Source organism: Theropithecus gelada, chromosome 18 (genome assembly GCF_003255815.1).
Source record: "Theropithecus gelada isolate Dixy chromosome 18, Tgel_1.0, whole genome shotgun sequence".
Classification (NCBI taxonomy): domain Eukaryota; kingdom Metazoa; phylum Chordata; class Mammalia; order Primates; family Cercopithecidae; genus Theropithecus; species Theropithecus gelada.
The window spans coordinates 61877458-61898103 of record NC_037686.1 but is presented as its reverse complement, the minus strand read 5'-3'; the positions used below and the strand labels follow the sequence as shown (position 1 = coordinate 61898103).

The 20646-nt window shown below is 35.1% G+C and overlaps 1 protein-coding gene across 3 annotated transcripts in view; it reads right to left on the bottom strand.

The window, feature by feature from the left end:
• The window catches only part of CCDC102B (coiled-coil domain containing 102B), a 342881-nt gene that overhangs the window by 66567 nt on the left and 255668 nt on the right, over positions 1 to 20646 (bottom strand). The window lies entirely within an intron of this gene.

Here is a 20646-nt window from a genome sequence, read left to right as displayed (position 1 = left end):
TCATATATGTCATGTGCATATATAAGTTAGTTCTTACGATATAGGCTAAATAATGTGAGTTTAGACTTGTTTTCTGATAATAGCATATATTAATCATCAATTAAATCTATAAATAATAAAGTTCTATAACAGTAGGAAATACATTTTCATCTACTATATAATATATCCTGACTCAGTGTGATATTTAAAGACTTCTAAAGAATTGCAAATATGATTATTAATCCTATAGCTAAATCACAAGTATAGCAAATATAATTTAGCATTCATGCAGCATTTTGCATCTCTAGAGAGCTTGCAATTATTAAGTTAAAGCATTAATGGTTAGTCACCAAAATTTTAGGTGGAATCACAAGTTCTTTTTCTATTTTACAGGCCCCCATGGGGTAGAGAAAGTGAGATAAGTGACTCATGCTCAGTGGGAAATGCATTACTCCCACACAGTTTTTCTTCAAGCCATGAATACTTAGCCAACTAGTGCTTTATAACTAAAGTCTCCAGCATTCTCTCTACCCACACTTAGTGCCCTGTAATTGCACACGTTACAAATGTTCAGGGAAAATACTTTTTGTTGCTGTTGAAAATGCTTAATTTTATTTGATAAATCAGCCTTTTACAAGTTCCCCAGGCAACCCCTTGTATATGAAAGTGTTTCTGTATAGAGTAAACTCTCCTGATAGACAAAGCTGTTGGTTTTGTTCATAATTCTATAGAAATAAAGAAAATAAATGGACATGTATATTGAGTTTTACAGACCCAAAGTCCAAACAATTCCGACTTGTATTTATTTAAGGGGGAAAAAAAAGTGGAAGGGCCAATATAGGTGACAACAGGGAAGTGGTCAGAAAGACAAATAAAAGTAAAACCATGTTAACGTTCATAAAAATTAATAGGAAGTAACTCAGATTCCAAGATTAAGAGATACAAAGGAAAATTAACAGAGATGGAATACAGTAACCCAGAAAATGAATATATAATACAAATATTGATAGAGGAATGGCAAGAAAAGACATTCTCACACATTTCATGTGAATTGTCGTGACTTTTTCAGAGAGAAGATAATTTACCAGAGTATATTAACAGCTCTTAAATTTTCCCTGTTTCATAACTAGAAAACTGTTCTAAGTACCAATATATATAAAAGATTTATGTTCATAATTACTCAACATTACTTCTAATAACAAACATAGGAAATAATCTATATGATTGGGGTCTAACTGAATAAATTATAATTCTTAAAGTGAAAAATTACAAAGCTTTAACATCTGTGGAAATTTTGATAACAAAAACATTGAGGGTATATAATGGGGAATAAAAAGGCAAAATGCACAAATTGTATGTTTATAATGATTCTCATTATTTACATATACCTTGTATATATATACACACACACAAGAACGTGATATACAAGATACCCAAGATAAACAAAAAATGAGGCTTTCCATTTTGTCCAGCTTTACCTAGGCTCTAACACCAAAAAGAATGGATTCTTGGTCTTCTCACCTCCCTAAACAAGAAGTCACCATAAACAGATAAAGTGATGACCAGAGAAAATTAAAGGCTGGATCCTGTATCTCTTTAGTGCTCCCATCTCCAAGATGAATAATGGGAAGATTCACAAGGAGATGCTGGAAAGGCCTGTTGTTTGACTCCTCCCTGCTTCCCCTGAAAATAGGGTAGGGTTACTGGCCTCCACATGTAGTCAAATCTAAGGGGCTGCAGAGAACTTCCTGAAGATATTAACACGTGCCACCAGGAGTTTGGGGGACAGCGTGGTGCCTCAGTGACACTGGAAAAAGGAAAAGTAACCTGTTCCTATGGAGCAAAGAGATGGTGCTTCACTGATAATTGCCTGTAATTTCAGAATTTTTTGGAACACGAATGTTATGAGTGTGTGTGGGATGATCCATGAGTAGGTCCTATAGAGAGGAGCAGGACATGCATCATTAAAAACTACAACAACAAAATAATGAACTCCACTCAAAAGGACCAGCTGGATGGATGAAGTGCTATCAACAGAAGAATTTTATATGGAAGGGACTGTGGGAGGGATTGGAGCTGATACAGGAGCAGTCAGTGGCTAATCTGAAGAGACAACTGAAGAGATAAACAAATGGGAGAGAGAGACAGTGCCTGTACCTCTAATGACCAGTAGAGCACCCACAACTGAAACAACAGCACCAGTCCACAAGACTCATTCTTCTGCTTTCCTCTCTTCCAGCTCTGAAAACGTATGAGTGCGGCAATCTCACAGGCAAGAGAGACAATGTGGTAGCCTGGTGTGGGAACAAGTGCGGATGCACACAGCCCTTCCTCCCTGCAGGACCCCTGTCTGAGGCTGATGAGGGATGGAATCTGATAATTGATGGGACGGGATTTCCTAACCATTGGCATACTGGACCATTGTTAACATCCAATAATGTCGAAGCTCTATGCTATTCCTAGGTTTTTATCATGAATGAAAGAAAAAGAACTTGTTCAAGGTAGCAGTATGAAAAAGATATCACAGCTTCTCTTCCCATTTGCAACATGTCCAATGTACCAAACATTCCAAGAGGTAGACAGTTTTATTCCTATGAGTTTTAGAATTTAGGTAATTTTTATTTTACTTGGTATGTTAATCCTCATTTTCACAGTATTATAAGAAAGCAAGAAATCCAATGTATTTTTTGTCGAATGATGCCCATCTTTCAAAGGGAGCCAATATTTTAAATGACCCCAAAATGTACAGAAGAATAAAAAGTGAAATATTTAGGTTGTATCTGACACATAGGCATTCATTGGTGAATTGTGAGAGAATACTTGCTGAGTAACAAAATAGGATGGAATGTAGATTTCCAATAACTAAATAGTGCCAAACAGTAAAACAGAATAATTAGGAGGCACAGTATATAGAGTTAGGAACAGATATGAGAGGAGGTAACAGCAAAAACAGCCTGACCAAGGAGAAATAAATGAATCAAAATGCAAGGTTTGAGGACATAACTCAATGAAGAATTAACAAGGGTCCTCATAGCATAAAAGTTGTCCATGCAATACACACCTACATTGTGACATTAGTTATCTTTGATAAATATTCACAAAAAACATCCTAACACTTGCCACTCAAGTCCAAACTAATCTGATTTCAATCTTTCCCAAACTATCTCCATAGTCTACACAATATAATGGTACAATGATTCTTGCACATCAATAATGCTGAAATATGTTAGTGAGTAGTGAGTTGTGGCATTTAACCTCAAAATATATTTGAATGACATAATCATGAAGTTTTTACTTTCTTTTTTTGTTTTGTTTTTTAGAGATGGAGTCTGGCTCTATTGCCCAGGCTGGAGTGCAGTGGTGCAATCTTGGCTCACTGCAAGCTCAGCCTCCCGGGTTCACGCCGTTCTCCTGTCTCAGCCTCGCAAGTAGCTGGGACTATGGGTGCCCAACACCACACCCGGCTAATTTTTGTATTTTTACTAGAGACAGGGTTTCACCGTGTTAGCCAGGATGGTCTCGATCTCCTGACCTCATGATCTGTCTGCCTCGCCCTCCCAAAGGGCTGGGATTACAGGCATGTACCACCACGCCTGGCCGAAGTTTTTACTTTCAACCGTATTGATTCCAGTACTGTCTTTTTCAGGTATCATATTTCCAAGTTTATTCCTGTTGACCCAGAGTAATTCTTTTTTTCTTTTTATTTTTTTGTAATTTCAACACTTATTTTAGATTCAGTGGGTACATGTGTAGTTTTGTTACATGGAAATATTGCATAATGCTGAAGTTTGGGGTCTGGATACCACCACTGAGGTAGTGAGAATAATACTTAACAGGTCCTTGTTCAACCCATACCTCCCACCCTCCCCACTCTAGTAGTCTACAGTGTCTGTTGTTCCAATCTTTGTGTCCAGATGTGCACAATGTTTATCTCTCACTTATAAGTGATATCATGCAATATTTGGCTGTCCATTCCTGTGTTAATTTGCTTAGGGTGATTGCCTCCAGCTACATCGATGTTGCTACACAAAACATTTTCTGTGGCTGCATAGTATTTCATGATGTATACATACTACATTTTTTTCTAATCCACTGTTGATGGGTACCTTGATTGATTCCATGTCTTTGCTCTTGTGAATAGTGCTGCAATGAACATATGCGTGCCTGTGTCTTTACCATAGAATCGTTTATATTCTCTCAGCTATATACCCATTAAGGGGATTACTGAGTGGAATGGTAGTTTTGCTTCTAAGTTCTTTGAGAAGTCTCCAAACTACTTTCCACAGTGGCTGAAGTAATTTACATTCCTGCCAACAGTGTATAAGCACTCCCTTTTTCTGCAGCCTCAACAGCAGGTTATTATTTGACTTTTTAGTAATAGCCATTCTGACTGGTTTGATGATATCTCACTGTGGTTTTGATTTGCATTTCTCTGATGATTAGTGATTAGGAACATTTTTTCATGTTTGTTTGGCCATTTGTTTTCTTTTCAGAAGTGTCTGTTCATGTATTTTGCCCACTTTTTGATGGAATTATTATTATTTTTTACTTATCAAGTTCTTTGTAAATTCTGTATGTTAGAACTTTGTCAGATGCATAGTTTGTATTTTCTCCCATTCTGTAGATGGTCTATTTACTCTGTTGATGATTTCTTTTGCTGTGCAGAAGATCTTTAGTTTAATTAGGTCCCACTGTCAATTTTTGTTTTTGTTGCATTTGCTTTTGGGGACTTAAAAATCCTGCCAAGGTGGATGATGAGAAAGGTGTTTCGTAGGTTTCTTTCTAGGAATTTCATAGTTTGGGGTCTTACATTTAAATGTTTAATAAATTTTGGGTGAACTTTTGTATAGGGGTCCAATTTCATTCTTTTCATATGGCTAGCCAGTTATCCAAGCACCATTTATTGAATAGGGAGTCTTTTCCCCACTGCTTGTTTCAGTCAGCTTTGTTTAAGATCAGATGGTGTAGCTGTATAGCTTTATTTATGGATTATACAACCTTCTCCGTTGGTCAATGTATCTGCTTTCTAACCAGTACCATGCTGCTTTGGTTACTGTAGCCTTATAGTATAGTTTGAAGTCTACTAGTGTGCTGCCTTCAGCTTTGTTCTTTTCACTTAGGGTTGCTTTCGCTCTTTAGGCTCTGTTTTGGTTCCATAGGAATTTCAGAATAGACTTTTCCAATTCTGTGGAAAATGACATTGATAGTTTGACATAAATAACTGTGAAACTGTAAATTGCTTTGTGCAGTATGGTCATTTTAATGATATTGATTCTTCCAATCCATGAGCATGGGATGTTTTTCCATTCATTTGTATCATCTCTGATTTCTTTCTGCAGTGTTTTGCACTTCCCCTCATAGAGATCTTCCCCCTCCTTCATGTCTTCATAAATATTTCAGTTTTGGGATGGGGCTACTGTAAGCAGGATTGTGTTCTTGATTTGGCTGTCAGCTTGAATGTGTATAGAAATGCCACTGACTTTTGTATGTTGATTTTGTATCCTGAAACTTTTTTTTTTTTTTTTTCAGTTCTGGGAGTCTTTTGGTGGTATCTTTAGGGTTTTCTGGATATAGAAGCATATCATCAGTGAAGATAGATAATTTTATTTCTTTTCCTGTTTGGATGGGGCATGAAACAAGGCATCTTGTTTCAGTTCTCAAGGGGAATGGTTTCAGCTTTTGTCCATTCAGTATGGTGTTGGCAGTGGTTTTGTCATAGATGGATCTTATTACTTTGAAGTATGCTCCTTCAACCTACTCTGTTGAGGGTTTTTATCATGAAGGGATGTTGGATTCTATCAAAAGCTTTTCCTGCATCAATTGAGATGATCGTATGGTGTCTGCTTTTAATTCTTTTCATGTGGTAAATCACATTTACTGATTTGCATGTGTTGAACCAGATTTGCATCCCAGGAATAAAGTCTACTTAATCATTTTGTATTAACTTTTTGATGTGCTGCTGGATTCAGTTTTGCTGATGATTTTCATGTTGATGTTCACCAGGGGTTTTGGACCTGCAGTTTTCTTTTTCATGGTATCTCTAACAGATTTTGGTATCAGGCTGATGCTGTCATCATAGAATAAATTAGAAAGGAGCCCATCCTTCTTGATGTTTTGGAATAGTGCCAGTAGGATTGGTACCAGTTTTTTAAAGCTTTCTTGGTTTTGGAGATAAATAATATGTTCACCTTAAATATGAAACACATCACATGCCATCTACTATTTTAGTTTTTCACTTATCACTTGAGTAATATTTTATACTTTTCTCATGGCCTTTGCCATGCTGCACCACACTAGTGATTAGAATTCCATCTTAATTCCTGTGCTGATGGGCCACCTGCTTATTTGCTCTCAGATCTATTCCTTCCCCTTCTCCACTCTGTTTCATTGCAGAGAAATCAATTTCCCAGGGCCTCTTGCTAGTAGCTTCCTGGTAGATTCAGTCAATGGAAGATGCTGGCAGAAGACTGGTGGGCGGAACTGGAGAGAACCCAGAGCATTTCTCTTCTGATGTCTAGAGATGCATCTCTTACTGCTGTTGCCTGTCCACTGTGGCTCAAAGTCCTTTCTGGTAGCTCTTTCATCTGAATAGGGAAGCACCAACAGTAGTTTGTTTTTGCCACACAGCTCCTGCTACAGGGTCTGGCAACCCTGGTTCACACTGTAGTTTCTCTTCACCCTGTTAGCTCCTTCCTACCATTACTAATCTATGTGTTACCCAGTAGCAGTTTACATAGCTTCTCAGCTCTTCAGTTGCATCTATTAAATACTCTGACCGGGGGCTGGCTCACGCCAGTAATCCCAGCACTTTAGGAGGCGGAGACGGGCGGATCACGAGGTCAAGAGATAGAGACCATCCTGGCCAACACGGTGAAACCCCGTCTCTACTAAAAAATACAAACAATTAGCCGGGCATGGTGGCGGGCGCCTGTAGTCCCAGCTACTCGGGAGGCTGAGGCAGGAGAATGGCGGGAACCCGGGAGGCGGAGCTTGCAGTGAGCCGAGATCACGCCACTCACTCCAGCCTGGGCGACAGAGCGAGACTCTGTCTCAAAACAAACAAACAAACAACCAACCTCTGTTCATAGATCTAGAGTATTTCTATTTACTAGATGGACACTGACAAATAGTGTATGTTTTATGAGCAGTAATTTTCTCTTACTCATTTTCATATCTCTCAGTATCAACAATGTATACTAAACCTGTGGATGGCACTTCAAAAATATATCAAACTGAAAATATGAATCTATATAAAAATATTGAAAGATTTTCCTTCTATTACACTGAAATCACACGCTCCTAAGAATATTGTATATTTTGTTATTAAATATTATCCTTTGAAACTTCATTCTTCCATGGAATAGCAAAATGCACCATCATTTTTGACAGAGCATTTGCTTTGCGAACAAGATGTGAGATTACAGGTATACAAATTGTGTAGACTTCTCAGGCTTTTATTTTTCCATTGAAATGAAACTTAGCTATAGAACCACAAAGCTAACTCAGGTTTTTAACCTCATCTGAGAAATAGTATATATTATTTACAAACTCAGATTATCTCTAAAACTTGGGACTTTAGATACCTACTTAGAGCTCTAATTAAAATGTAATTCTCTAGATGGCCTTTTATATCCAGAAATCAAAATCTATTAGATAATGAAATTATCAAAACTATTCTATAAGTCAACACTAACTAGTACATTAAAGTACTCTCATGCAATGTCTGGAAATATGATACATTTTAATATGATGATACATAAGACACATAAATCCTTCAATGTGGAATATTTCAGTTTCATCTTTCACTCTGTGTTGGTATTTCTAAAACAGATGCATTTAAATCCAAAGTTAGGTAAATAATTAAAATAAAATTGGAATAATAAGTGACAGTTGATCTAAAATAAATTTATCTCTGTACCTAAATTCTAAAGGTCGTCTATTGTGCAACATGGGTCCAGTTTTACTCCAGAGCTAGTAATGAATTCAATGATGTGAAATGGCATAGGTTAAAAATAGTTTCTAGGGAGAAGGACATAGTTAGAAAGCTTGCATCATCAAAAGAAAAGGCATAGTTCCCACATGTTTCAAAGTCCCCTTGGGAAGAAGAGCCAGAACTACATATTCCGATAAGAAACTCTTTATGGTTTGTCCTTCAGCAAATTGACATCACCTTTCTACAGATTTACTCTGCAATTTATGGCATTTATGTAGTTGAATTTGTGTATTAGCTGTTTACATAAGTCATCTGCAAATGCCAGATTTCCAGAACTTTGAAAGTGTAGGGGTTGTGAGAAGACAGTGTATTGGTGTATTGGAACCAGCCTGTGGTAGCTCATAGGAAAGATATTTTAAACTTTATTTTATTTTATTTTTGAGCATCTTTGTTGCAAAGGTAACACAGTTCTGGTCCTAGGAAGATCACATTCTACTAGAATAAATGAGATAATGTACATTAAGATGTACTTATGTTGAGTGTTAACTTCTGCACTCAAAATGGTTGCTACAGATAACAGTAAAGAAAATCTTAATTTTCCTGCACAGAGAAACTAATGCATTTCTCTCATACAGGAGGGCAATTTCCTTCTAAATTTCTTTTGGATTTTTTTTTCTTGAAAAAATATTATATTGGTTTTATTATTGTGATATTTTTTGTATTATTCTCCAGAATCATTTTTCACTCCTTTAAACACGCAGCTCTGATCATTCTCTAGTCAATAATTGCATGAGACCAGCTTCATACTATCTAAAAATCAGATAAGACAAATTATCTAACATTTCATTAAATTAACTTTATTCTTAAATATGAGATAAATTTAATCTTAAAAGCCAAAAAAATACAATGAAAAAGTTTCCTGAGTTTGTTCATGAATAATAAATGCAATCTCCTAGTAAACACATCGTAATAAGTATTTTAGCGGATACCTCCATAAATAATTTTTTTTTCAAACTTTCCAGTTCAAACTATTAAAGGCCATGAATGAACATAGGGGATTATTACTGCATTATTTCATATCTAGTTGAGGGACAAAAGAATCTAATCAATTTTATCACTGGCTGGTAAAATACTGAAATTTGAAAACATTTGCTTGATTTCATATAGCCAACCAGTGAAATGTTCTGTGAGTTTTATAGAGTCAGCTTATACAAGGTAGGGAAACCCTCCCTGCAGTTGCATCAAACCATTTGGTCCATTAAGACCTCACTTAAGCTGCCAAGTTATATTTTTTCCCACATAATATTGTTTGGCATCTGCATTGATCAAATTAACTGGTCAACTGCCAAATGTCCATTTCACTTTGGCATGTAGATAGGGATTATGAGAGTGAAAAAATAATTTGTTAAATTTCTGAAATTTACTAATGTCTGAAAGAGCTCATATACTCACCCAAATTATATAAATTATACTAAAAAAAACCTTTAATCACCCCTGAGGATTCCTCTCCAATTAATATATACTTCCAATCATACAAAGTATGCTTCTGAACATGGAAATTGAATAATATGAACACAAATAATTAGATAATTAAAGCACTCATTTTAAAACCTATATTTTAATGTACAGTACAAATCCTTGTGGTTTGTGATGCTAACTTGAAAATATATGAATACATATAAAAATTTCTCCTCACAGAACAGTGATGTACAATTTTGTAACAAAAATATATGTGATATACATTATATGATTAATAAGTATGTTATTAAAATATTACTATATTTTACTAGATTCTTAGTCATTTATCAAATACATTTTTGTTGGCTACTATGAGACACTGTTTAATTTTTATAGAAGGGGATTATAGCCTAGAAGAAAAGATACATATTCTAATGAATAAAATACAATGAGGAAAGCAAACTGGCTTAGCAACAAAAAATTGAAATTATTTTTCAGTTATACATAGAAAATTAAAATATAAGCACCTAGTTTTATTAAAAAATACAATGTACTAAAAATTAAAAATTGCATTGATATGTGGTTGGAGAAGAGAATTAGACAGCATCTTTTGTCTTTGACGAGGTCCATGCAATTGAAATCAGAGTGCCTGGTTATAGAGTAGGGGAAGAAAATATCACAACTAAAATGTTTAGGTGCGTACATGTGTATGTGCATATAATCTTTAAAATTATATTATTTGTGGAATCTAAAAATCAAATTAATTGAATTCATAAACATAGAAAGTAGAAGGATACTTAAGGGTAGAGTGGGGCTGGAGGTGGGGATGGTTATTGGTTATGAAAAAATTGTGTAAAATTATCACATATCCACACGTGCATTCATATACTAATTCTGATACAACTCAAATTAAAACATCCATATATTGTACTTCATTGTTTTCTTACACTTTTAGGAATGAATGAACACAAAACTTTTGAAACTATTGAACTACAGCAGTTAAGTGTCTATGCTTTAATCAGAGATAATTCTGCACAGATTTTTCTCCAGAACAAGGTTATAATTGAATCATTGACAGACAGGGTTGATGTCTCACACCATATTATCTCTAGCTTCCCGGCTTCATGTCTCATCCTCAAAAATGTCTCCTTTCTGTCTGAAAAGTTCTTCTCCCAATCTCCCTACTTGTCTTTCTAAATAATTCTAGATCCAACTCTAGAGCAACAACCCTACTCTCAAGTTCTCATTCTTTATCAGAAGTAATAAATTATGATATAATTTCAGAAATTTCTGTCTCAGTTTCTTTATAGACTAATGAAACACCAAGTTTCATGAGGCCACGGGCTTTGCGTGTTTTTTCACTGCCCTGTATCTGGCACCTAAAAGAGAAACAGGCACTAAACAGATGCTTTTTGTTTGTTTGTTTGTTTGTTGTTATTATTGTTATTGTTTCAAGAGTCAATGGCTTAGGATAAATCATCATTCCAAATATTTCTGGAGTCCTAATGACTGAGTTCAGCTATTCTAGCATCCCCAAGCCAATAGTCATCTGACAATATCAAGACTTTCACACCATCTTCCTGCCCTTACGCCTCATGTCTCTTCTTAACCAGCATGAGGACAAATTAGTCCAATAAAACTTCCCTCACAAACAAGATTTATTCCCAATTCTCACTTCATTGGGTTTCCTTTTTCCCTCTCCCTCTCTCTTCTTCTCCCTTTCCTCTCCTTTCCCTCTCTCTGGGTGTTTTATATTTGGTATTCAATATATTTATCTCCTTTAGTCATTTTGTACTCTGCGTTTTGCTATCTGTAAATTTTAATTCACAAAATATTTTTATTATTAAGTAAAACATGCATATTGTAGAAAATTCGAAAAACAATGTAAAGTAAAAATATGAAAATAAAACTCAGCCATCCAATGATATCTACTCTTCCTCCACGGCTGTCATTTCCTCTTGAATTGCAGCCCATTGCTGTTTCCTGAATTGGTGCAATAACCTCTTTATTGGGACTTATGTTGCTCATCTACAGTCTGCTCTCAGCAGCTCATTCCTCCTAAAACATCAATCCTCTGCCCAAAACTCACCGTACTCCCCATCTTTATCTCAGAGTAAAATCCAGCATCCATATGATGTCCTACAAGTTCCCAAATAACTGGACTCATTGCCAACTCTGACCTCCTCTCCCATACCTGTCTCACTGCTGCTTAAACCACAAAGCCTGCCCTGCCATTTCTCAAACATTCTGGGACTGTTCGGCCTTTTGGGCCTTGGGTAGCCCTTCCCTCCACCCTATAAATCTTCTTGGGGTGTTACCTGACCTCCTACCAATCTTTGCTCAGGTATCACCTCCTTGATGAGATCTCATCTGACCACCCTATTTATACTGCACCGTACGCCACCTGTGCACTCAAGGCTGCCTCTGTTTTATTTACTTTTGCAAAATAAAACAAACAAACAAAAAATCTTTCTTAGGTAGTATACAGTTAGGTATCATTTGTTTTTTCTTGATTGACTACCTGTCCTATAATATAAACTGCTCCAGAGCAAAGAGGTTGCTCTGTATGTAGAATTTTTTTTTTTTCACCAAGACCTAGAATAGTGACAGGACATATCAGGCCCTAAGTAAATATGTATAAATGAATGAACCTATCTAAATCACAGTATCATTTGGTATTCAATAAAGGAAACTTTAGGTATTTTAAGAAAAAAAAAAAGGGGATTTAATATGATTCTGGAGGAGAGGGTTCTATCTTGGACCACTAAGAATGGTCCCAGTCACTGCAGAACTCACTTACAAGCGTTCTACTCCCTGCATCAAACCAGGAATATGAAGCAGTTTAGATACAACTCGGAAGAGAGAACCAGGACCTGGGAAAAGTGGCTACTGTTTCAACTGCCCTGGACACTCTGAAGTCTGGTGACCACATTCTGGAATGAAATACCTCCTTAGCCACAGCTGCTTCTGGACCAACAGGTTGATGTGCCTACTCCAACAGCAAACAAAAGAAAACAAAAACCAGGATGGTATCTTCTGAGTCACTTCTGCCTTCCCAGTCTCAGGAGAGTACTGGGAATTGGTAGAACCTAACCAGCATCCTGACCTCATGCTGCAAGGGAGCTCAGAAAATGACTTTTTAGACTCTTTAGCCCCTATTGTAAAGGAAAACATCAAGGGAGGAGAGGAGAATGGAGGTTGAAACTGCCAAACTGCAGTGGCCACCACAATCCATTTCACCCACTATTTTTATACTTAATATAATTATGTCTCCATGAAAGTGAAGAAGTCTCTTTTAAAGCGAATGTCTCTTTTAAAGATCGCATGATAGCCCATTTCGTAGCTGAGCCATTAACTATTCCTTTGCCAAAGGAAATTACATTTTATCCTATTTTTATTTTGTCTGCATGCAATCATATACAGCCTTCTACCAATAAAGAAGTCTAATAAATATTATTTTCTTCATTTTACACTACTTTAGGGGTTCTTTAGTTCCCCATAACGTTGAGCTAGAGGCACCAGCTTGGCTGACTTGTTTTATTCTTTTTTTTCTAATTGTGTTAAGCTTTTGTTTCATGCTGTTAAATGAACTAGAGAGTTTCTATTTTGTCTTGGAGTTTGTATTTTTCCAGAATTACTAGACTGAAGGAAAAGAATACTCTTAAGTCAATACATATTGCAGTGATGTTTTCTTCAGAAATATACTAACCTGTTTGACTATTTGAAAATGCATTCACTACTACTGAATAGCGTGTTGAACATATTCTAAAGTTCTAAATTATTTAAGGTATAACTTAGGATGGAGGGCACAAATACTAGCTATACTGCTTCATAAACTGTTAGAAAGTGAACAGCCCTGCGGACCCACCTCCCAAGTCCAGTACAGAATGTTGCCAGCACAGAAGATGCTGCAACCTTTCCCTTCCCCACAGTGGCCGCTAGTCTGATTCTTGTCATTCCAAGTCAGTTTCCCTTGCTTTTGAAATGTCTATAAATAAAACACTGTCTACAATATTTCCTATCTGTTTCTTCCACCCAACATTATGTAACTGAGGTGCAGCCATGTTTGTGTTTTGTTCTATCATTTCTCTATCGCTTTCCATCCTAGATACATATTACAAATACATTAACGACATTTTTGTTCATACATTTTATGCTGTTTCAAGTTTGGGGCTATTATGGAAAACACTGGTACCTTTTGTACTTCTGTATCTTTTAAAATAATCACTTGATGAATAATGACTTTCCTGCTAGTTGTTTAGAAGAATTATTCTAATGTCTATTTCAAAGGTTTTATTGTATAAATATTTGTGTTTACATTTTACTACACTTATGGCCTATGTAAATTCTGACTGGGAAAATTATTGAAATTATATTTGGGGGAAATATTTATGCTTACAATTGTTTCCTTTTGTGTTCAGTGGTTTTATTCTTAGTTTGAAGTGTAAATATTTTGATACATGGTTATAATTATCAATTTTAAGTACAAATCAATATATTTTGACACCTAAAGTCTTAGCCTACTTTTATTCCTGATTCTTTCATTTCCATGTTGCTGATCTTTATTAATTTAATCTTGGATTAGAGCTACTATTAGAATAATTATTTGTATAATACAGTTTAAAACTTAGCTTTTACATTTGTTTCAATGTTTGACATATTTCAACTTTTATTAGAAACAGCGTAATTATCTCTCTAGACAATATAGAGAAAGGATAGTAATTGTTAGGCTAATGTCACATTAAAATAAGTTTCAGAAAGAATGTATTAACCACCAGTAAAGGTTATCACCTCCCTGACAGTTCAATAGGCAATCTGGTGCCCAGGGCTCACTCGAGAAGAATAGGATTATAACAATAGTATTAATGAGCACACATTTATTAAACATTTAATTATATGTTGGTAGCACATTGTGTGCCCACAGTCTGACTGTAAGGCTTGAGTTGTTACCTTCACATTATGCTTCTGGCAGCGGACTACTTCAAATATGTCACAGGTGGGGAATGGACCACTACATGACTAGGCTTGGTTTTCATCGGCTCCTATGTGGATCTGTGTGTGCCTGCAAGGTTATTGCGTTCAGTATTTCCATATGGGCTGATCTAGCTAAAACAAAGACTAATAGACTGCAAGACAGTCGGCTTTCCCTAGATATGCAAATGACAAGACTCCTTCAATGCTCATGCTGAATTTTACATTATGTCAAGGAGTTTATCTGCACCTATAGCTTTACTCAAATTAATTGTAAGATCCAAAGACTTGTAGCTAATAATATAGGGTCTCAATAAAGCCATCTTCCCTGAATCTGCTGATTTATATAAGATCAGATAATAACTTTCCTTTTCAAAAAGTAACTAAATAAATTACGGGGTAAGTACTATTAATAGCATCTTACTATGCATACATCCAGAGTAAATCTGGCTCTCCATGTGATGATAAAGAACATTTTCTAGGCCATCAAAATTAATATTTGAGATGAAATAAGTATTTACAACTTTACATAAAAGCAAATTAAGAATAAATAGATAAATCCCAAGAAAACAGCCAAACACTGAATTCAGCAGTAAATTTGTTTAACAATAACACATGACTAAGAAGTGTTTATGCTATAATGGCAGAAATGGTTTTGCTCTCAAGAGGTTATTCATAGAATTCCTCCGATAAATTGCTCACTAGAAGGGGAAAAGTAACCCCAAATCATCTCAATAATTGCCCAAAAAGCATTTGATTAAAATTTAAAAATCCTTGCACAACTTAAAAATTCATTTCAAAAAGAAATTTAGGACATTACAATCAGCAGGATATTCCATAGACTCATAGACATTCTCTACAGTCATCGTCGTCATCATCATCATAATTATCATATTTAATGTTAAAATATTGCATCGAACCTATAAAATCAGAGAAAGAGCCTAAAGTGCTTGTTTTTCAACCTTTTTTTTTTTTTAGTGCTACAGTTTAAGTTTTGACCTACTCAACATTTTAAATTATTTTAAAACTACAAATAATATGAATATAGAGATAACATAATCACAAGGACACAGGGAGGGGAACATCACACACTGGGGCCTGTCGGGGGGTGGGGGGCTGGGGGAGGGATAGCATCAGGAGAAATACCTAATGTAGATGATGGGTTGATGGGTGCAGCAAACCACCATGGCACGTGCATACCTATGTAACAAACTTGCACGTTCTGCACTTGTATCCCAGAACTTAAACTTTTTTTTAAAAAAAAATCATCATTCTTTGCATAGAAGTGTAAACAAGCTAACCCCACGACTACAAACTGATAACTTAGAAAACATATCAAGGCCAATCTGGATATATGTTACAAAATAACACATACAATGCAATAGCACTTCTTCCAGTCAAGAACCACCTAATAGAAACCATAATAAAAATAAGATCCAGTTAATGTTAGCAAAAAGATTGTGCAAAATATCTAAGAATAAATTAGATCAGGATTTATAGGATACATATGAAGAAAACCAAAGAAAGCCTTTTAAAAGATGATATGCATAGTGGTGGGATATTCCTTGTGGTATAAAATATTATCAGTGATGTAAAAATCCAATCTCTAAATTAATTAGCAAAACATATTATCCAAATCATGTAGGTCATAGTGAAATTCTCTTTAGCAGCTTAGGACAATAATGTGGAAAGTCTCCTGCCAATATAAGTGTAAAAAAAAGGCGAAGAAAATTTTGAAAGATAAATATACTGCAATCCTAATTCTATGCATTCAAATACACTAAAGCAACAATATTTAAGACAAAGTGGTATCATGAGAGAAATAGATATATGATGGGTTTAAATAAGACAGAAACCCAAAAACATGTGTAAATATCCATAGGATTTGTAAGTTATTTGTCCATTGCTACTGAAAGTAAATTGATATATATATATTTTTAAAGTTGGCAGCGTAGTTGAATAAATTAAAATGTGGCCAACATTCGACCTAGTGATTGCAAAAGTAATAATCAGGGATGTGCAAAGATAACCTAACTATGACTTACTGCACTTTATTTAAATGCATTCCCCAAATACTTTATAAAGTATCTATTAAAAATATTTTGCAGAATAAAATGTAATGGTTTTTAAAATATTCATTTTCATATATGTAATATTTCTACACTTTCCAAAATTACTACGAGAATTCACACCATTTTGTTATCAAAATAAGAACATTAAGAGCTGTTTTAAGATAACCCATTACTATTCAAAGTTTATTTAATTAATGTTCTAATATTGACACTTAAGATTTATGAAAATTCATAAAAATTTTAGTGAAATTTTGAGCTACAAATCCAGCAATTTGCTGTATACATAAATACAAATGTACCAATTAGTTGAAACCTAAAACACACAGATATTTTATATATTTTTAAAACTTTGGCCTAATTCTAGCTATCAAGAAAAAAATATTATTTAACTGAGAAAAGTGAATTTTCTGTAAGCGATATCTCTTCAAAGCAAACGTCTGTGAAAGGCATCTGTATTTCCATTAACTCTTATGAAATAAAACCCCAATTATTGCTGTATGTACTAATAAAGGCTAATTATCCCTAGGAGTAAGAGAAAAGTGTTGATTGTGACTATGTCTGATCTACACTGGTGTCATGTAGACACTTTTTGTTTTTTTAAAAATGAGAGCAGTACAACTGGAGTGTAGAATGTTTCTTCTCTGAGTATAAGAAACACACTGTTTGTAGAAAGAATTAGTGAATGAATGAAATCATTTGTGCAATGACCTCTGACTCTAGGTAAATCTTTGCAAAATCATATTAGGTAACAATGATGGTAGTGAATGAACACTACACAGAAAAGCATTTCTGAGATCGACCGCAGAAAATGATGCCAAACCACACACTTCAACTTGGAAACAGACCTGGTGTTCTTAGCCTTTACTGATGACTTATGAATGCCCCGTTAATACAACAAATATGCAAAATGGTATTCCTCAAAAGACTCAAACAGTTTTACTATATATATAACAATCATTGGAGACGTGAATAGAAAAATTAATTCACAGTAATTTTCAAACATTTTTATAGCTTGTACCAGCTGCCTTTCTCAAATACTTGGTTCACATATATAATGAGAGTTCACATATATAATAAATTGCTCTATAATTTCATTGTTTTCTTAAGACAAAAATAATGAAATATTTAATAATTGAATTTCTGTTTTCTCGTGATCTCTGAAATGTTCATAAAATAAAAGTGAATAGAAAATTTAGCCATCAAGAGGCAAAAAAGGGCATGGAAAATTTACAGAATAATCAATCCTGAAAAATTAAGAGTATGTAAGTATAGATAGAGCTGGAATTGGTACCTAAGGTAGATGCCAACATTGCCCATTAGACAATGCATGCTGCTGCTTGCAATTTTTCCACGTGGGCATGTTTTATAATCTGTCTACTTGTTTGCCCATTGGGAGATGTGAGTCTTATGATTCTTGGGATTTCTTGTAGCATTTAGAAGTATCTTGCAACATAGGGTATTTTTAAAAGAAATAATTTTGATAGATTAATATGTATTGCCTGTATATTTTTAAAAGCCTATGTAAATGTTTTACATTATTATAAATTTTATTTATAATAAAGGTGGAGGTAAACAGTAACACATGTAAAGATCCCATGCAGTGCTCCCGTAGATCGTAAAATCTTATTTTTCTATGTTCCTGGATCATAGTTCTATCTCTTCACTTTTAAAGTTTAAATTTAATGTCAATTTTAGTATTTGTACATATATTCAAATTTATATATTCATAAATTTATAAAGTTAATATTATTTTAACACTTCAAATATTACTTTTATTATTTATATGTATAATCTCATGGTCATTAAGGGAAAATTATGGTACATTAAAGTTAAAAGGCATTCAAGGAAATCAGTCATTATATGATTAAGGAATTTGTTTCACATAAATAACTATATCCAACAAGAACCATTTTCAATGTCAATAAAATGGGAAAATGCGATATGGAAAAAAAGGTGAACAGATATTAATATAATATTAAAATAATATCTTAGTGCATTTTGTGCTGCTTTCAACAATACCTCAGACTGAATAACTTATAATGTTTTTTGGTTTTTTGAGACGGAGTCTTGCTCTGTCGCCCAGGCTGGAGTGCAGTGGCCGGATCTCAGCTCACTGCAAGCTCCGCCTCCCGGGTTCACGCCATTCTCCTGCCTCAGCCTCCCGGGTAGCTGGGACTACAGGCGCCCGCCACGTTGCCTGGCTAATTTTTTTGTATTTTTAGTAGAGACGGGGTTTCACCGTGTTAGCCAGGATGGTCTCGATCTCCTGACCTCATGATCCGCCCGTCTCGGCCTCCCAAAGTGCTGGGATTACAGGCTTGAGCCACCGCGCCCGGCCTGAATAACTTATAAAGAAATGAAGTTTAATATCTCACAGTTCTGGAGGCTAGCAAGTCCAGGATCGAGGCACTGGCAGGTTAGGGTGTGTCTTTGTTTCTAAGCCTTGAACACTGAGCAGAGGAACTCTGTCCTCACAGGGCAGAAGGGCAGAGAGAAAGCCCATTTGTAGAAACTCCATTTACAGAGGCATTAATCCATTTACGAGGGCAGAACTCTGATGACCTGAATAGCTCCCATAAGGCTCCCAATACTGTTGCATTAGGGATTAAGTTTCAACATGAAATCTGGAGGGGGAAAAAGTACTTCAACCAGAGAAAGTAATTAAATCATCACAATTGCTGACAAAAGTAAAGTCTCCAAAGGTTCCTATTTGTTTTCTTTATATCAGCTTCGGTATTTTTTATATCATTTACATAGAGAGTGGCTCAGCTTTGGGGAAGACTTGATGTTGCAGCAGTTAAGATGCAATGGATTTCATGTTTGTGGATTTTGCAGAACAGTGAAAAGCAGTTCTATCACCATTTTGTACTTAAAAAATTAGCATTTAAAATTTTGTTTCCAAGACAATCACCATATTTGCCATATTTTGAAGTCTCTTGTTCTGAAAAATGTTCTTTGTGAAAAGTTACACCATTTGTACAAAAGTAAAAGGGCTGAGATCACAAATATTGTACATTTTTGATAATTAGCATTTAACCTTTTGTTAAATAGTAAGTTTATAATGTTTTTTTAAATTATTATTATACTTTAAGTTCTAGGGTACATATGCATAACATGCAGGTTTGTTACATATGTATACTTGTGCCACGTTGGTGTGCTGTACCCATCAACTCGTCAGCACCTATCGACTCGTCATTTACATCAGGTATAACTCCCAATGCAATCCCTCCCCCCTTCTCCCTCCCGGTGCTAGGCCCATGTGTGTGATGTTCCCCTTCCCGAGTACAAGTGATCTCATTGTTCAGTTCCCACCTATGAGTGAGAACATGCGGTGTTTGGTTTTCTGTTCTTGCGATAGTTTGCTGAGAATGATGGTTTCCAGGTGCATCCATGTCCCTACAAAGGACACAAACTCATCCTTTTTTATGAAGAAAAGTGTATTCACAACCATTTCTTTATTGTACATTTTTGATAACTAGCATTTAACCTCTTGTTAAATAGTACATTTGTAATGATGATTTAGAAGAAAAAGCATATCCACAACCATTTCTAAGCATCCTAGACTGCTATCAGTGTACCATGTCGATGGTTGCTAAGCTACATATTTATTATTCATTTCTTAGTTTAAACCAGAGACACCGTTGAACAACCAAGTATGACAGCTTTGGGAATGCTGTGGGTTAAACTCAGTAAGCTAGATACTGTAATGGCATGACTAATACAATGAAAACAAAATTGATTTATTATTTTTGGACTATGTGATTTATACATTTCCCTGAATCATATTTGATCCTTATCTTCTGGGTTTTTTTTTTATATAGACTTACATGTGGTCTCAATAAATGACAAGTTTGTTTTCAATTGCCATTATATGAAAAACATTAGAAGAGCTCCCTCCATCAAACAAGGAATTAAGCAAAGTGCAATATTTAAATTACCAAGATACTCTATTATATATTCGGTCAGACTATTTAAGGATTAAAGACCCCCATGCATACTGCGGCAATATGAAAACTGATAAACGACTCAATGATTTGAGTGTATCACCATTAGACTATCTGCAATTCAAATCTCACCAAAATAACATTAAAAAATCTGTTTCCTATATATGTGGTTCTTTCTAAATGAAAGCATCCCGTGATTAAATTCATGAATATCCTACATCAAATTGCAAATATATGTTCCTTTTCTTTTACTATTGCAGATCTTCAGAAGTCATCTGTAACCTTTAAA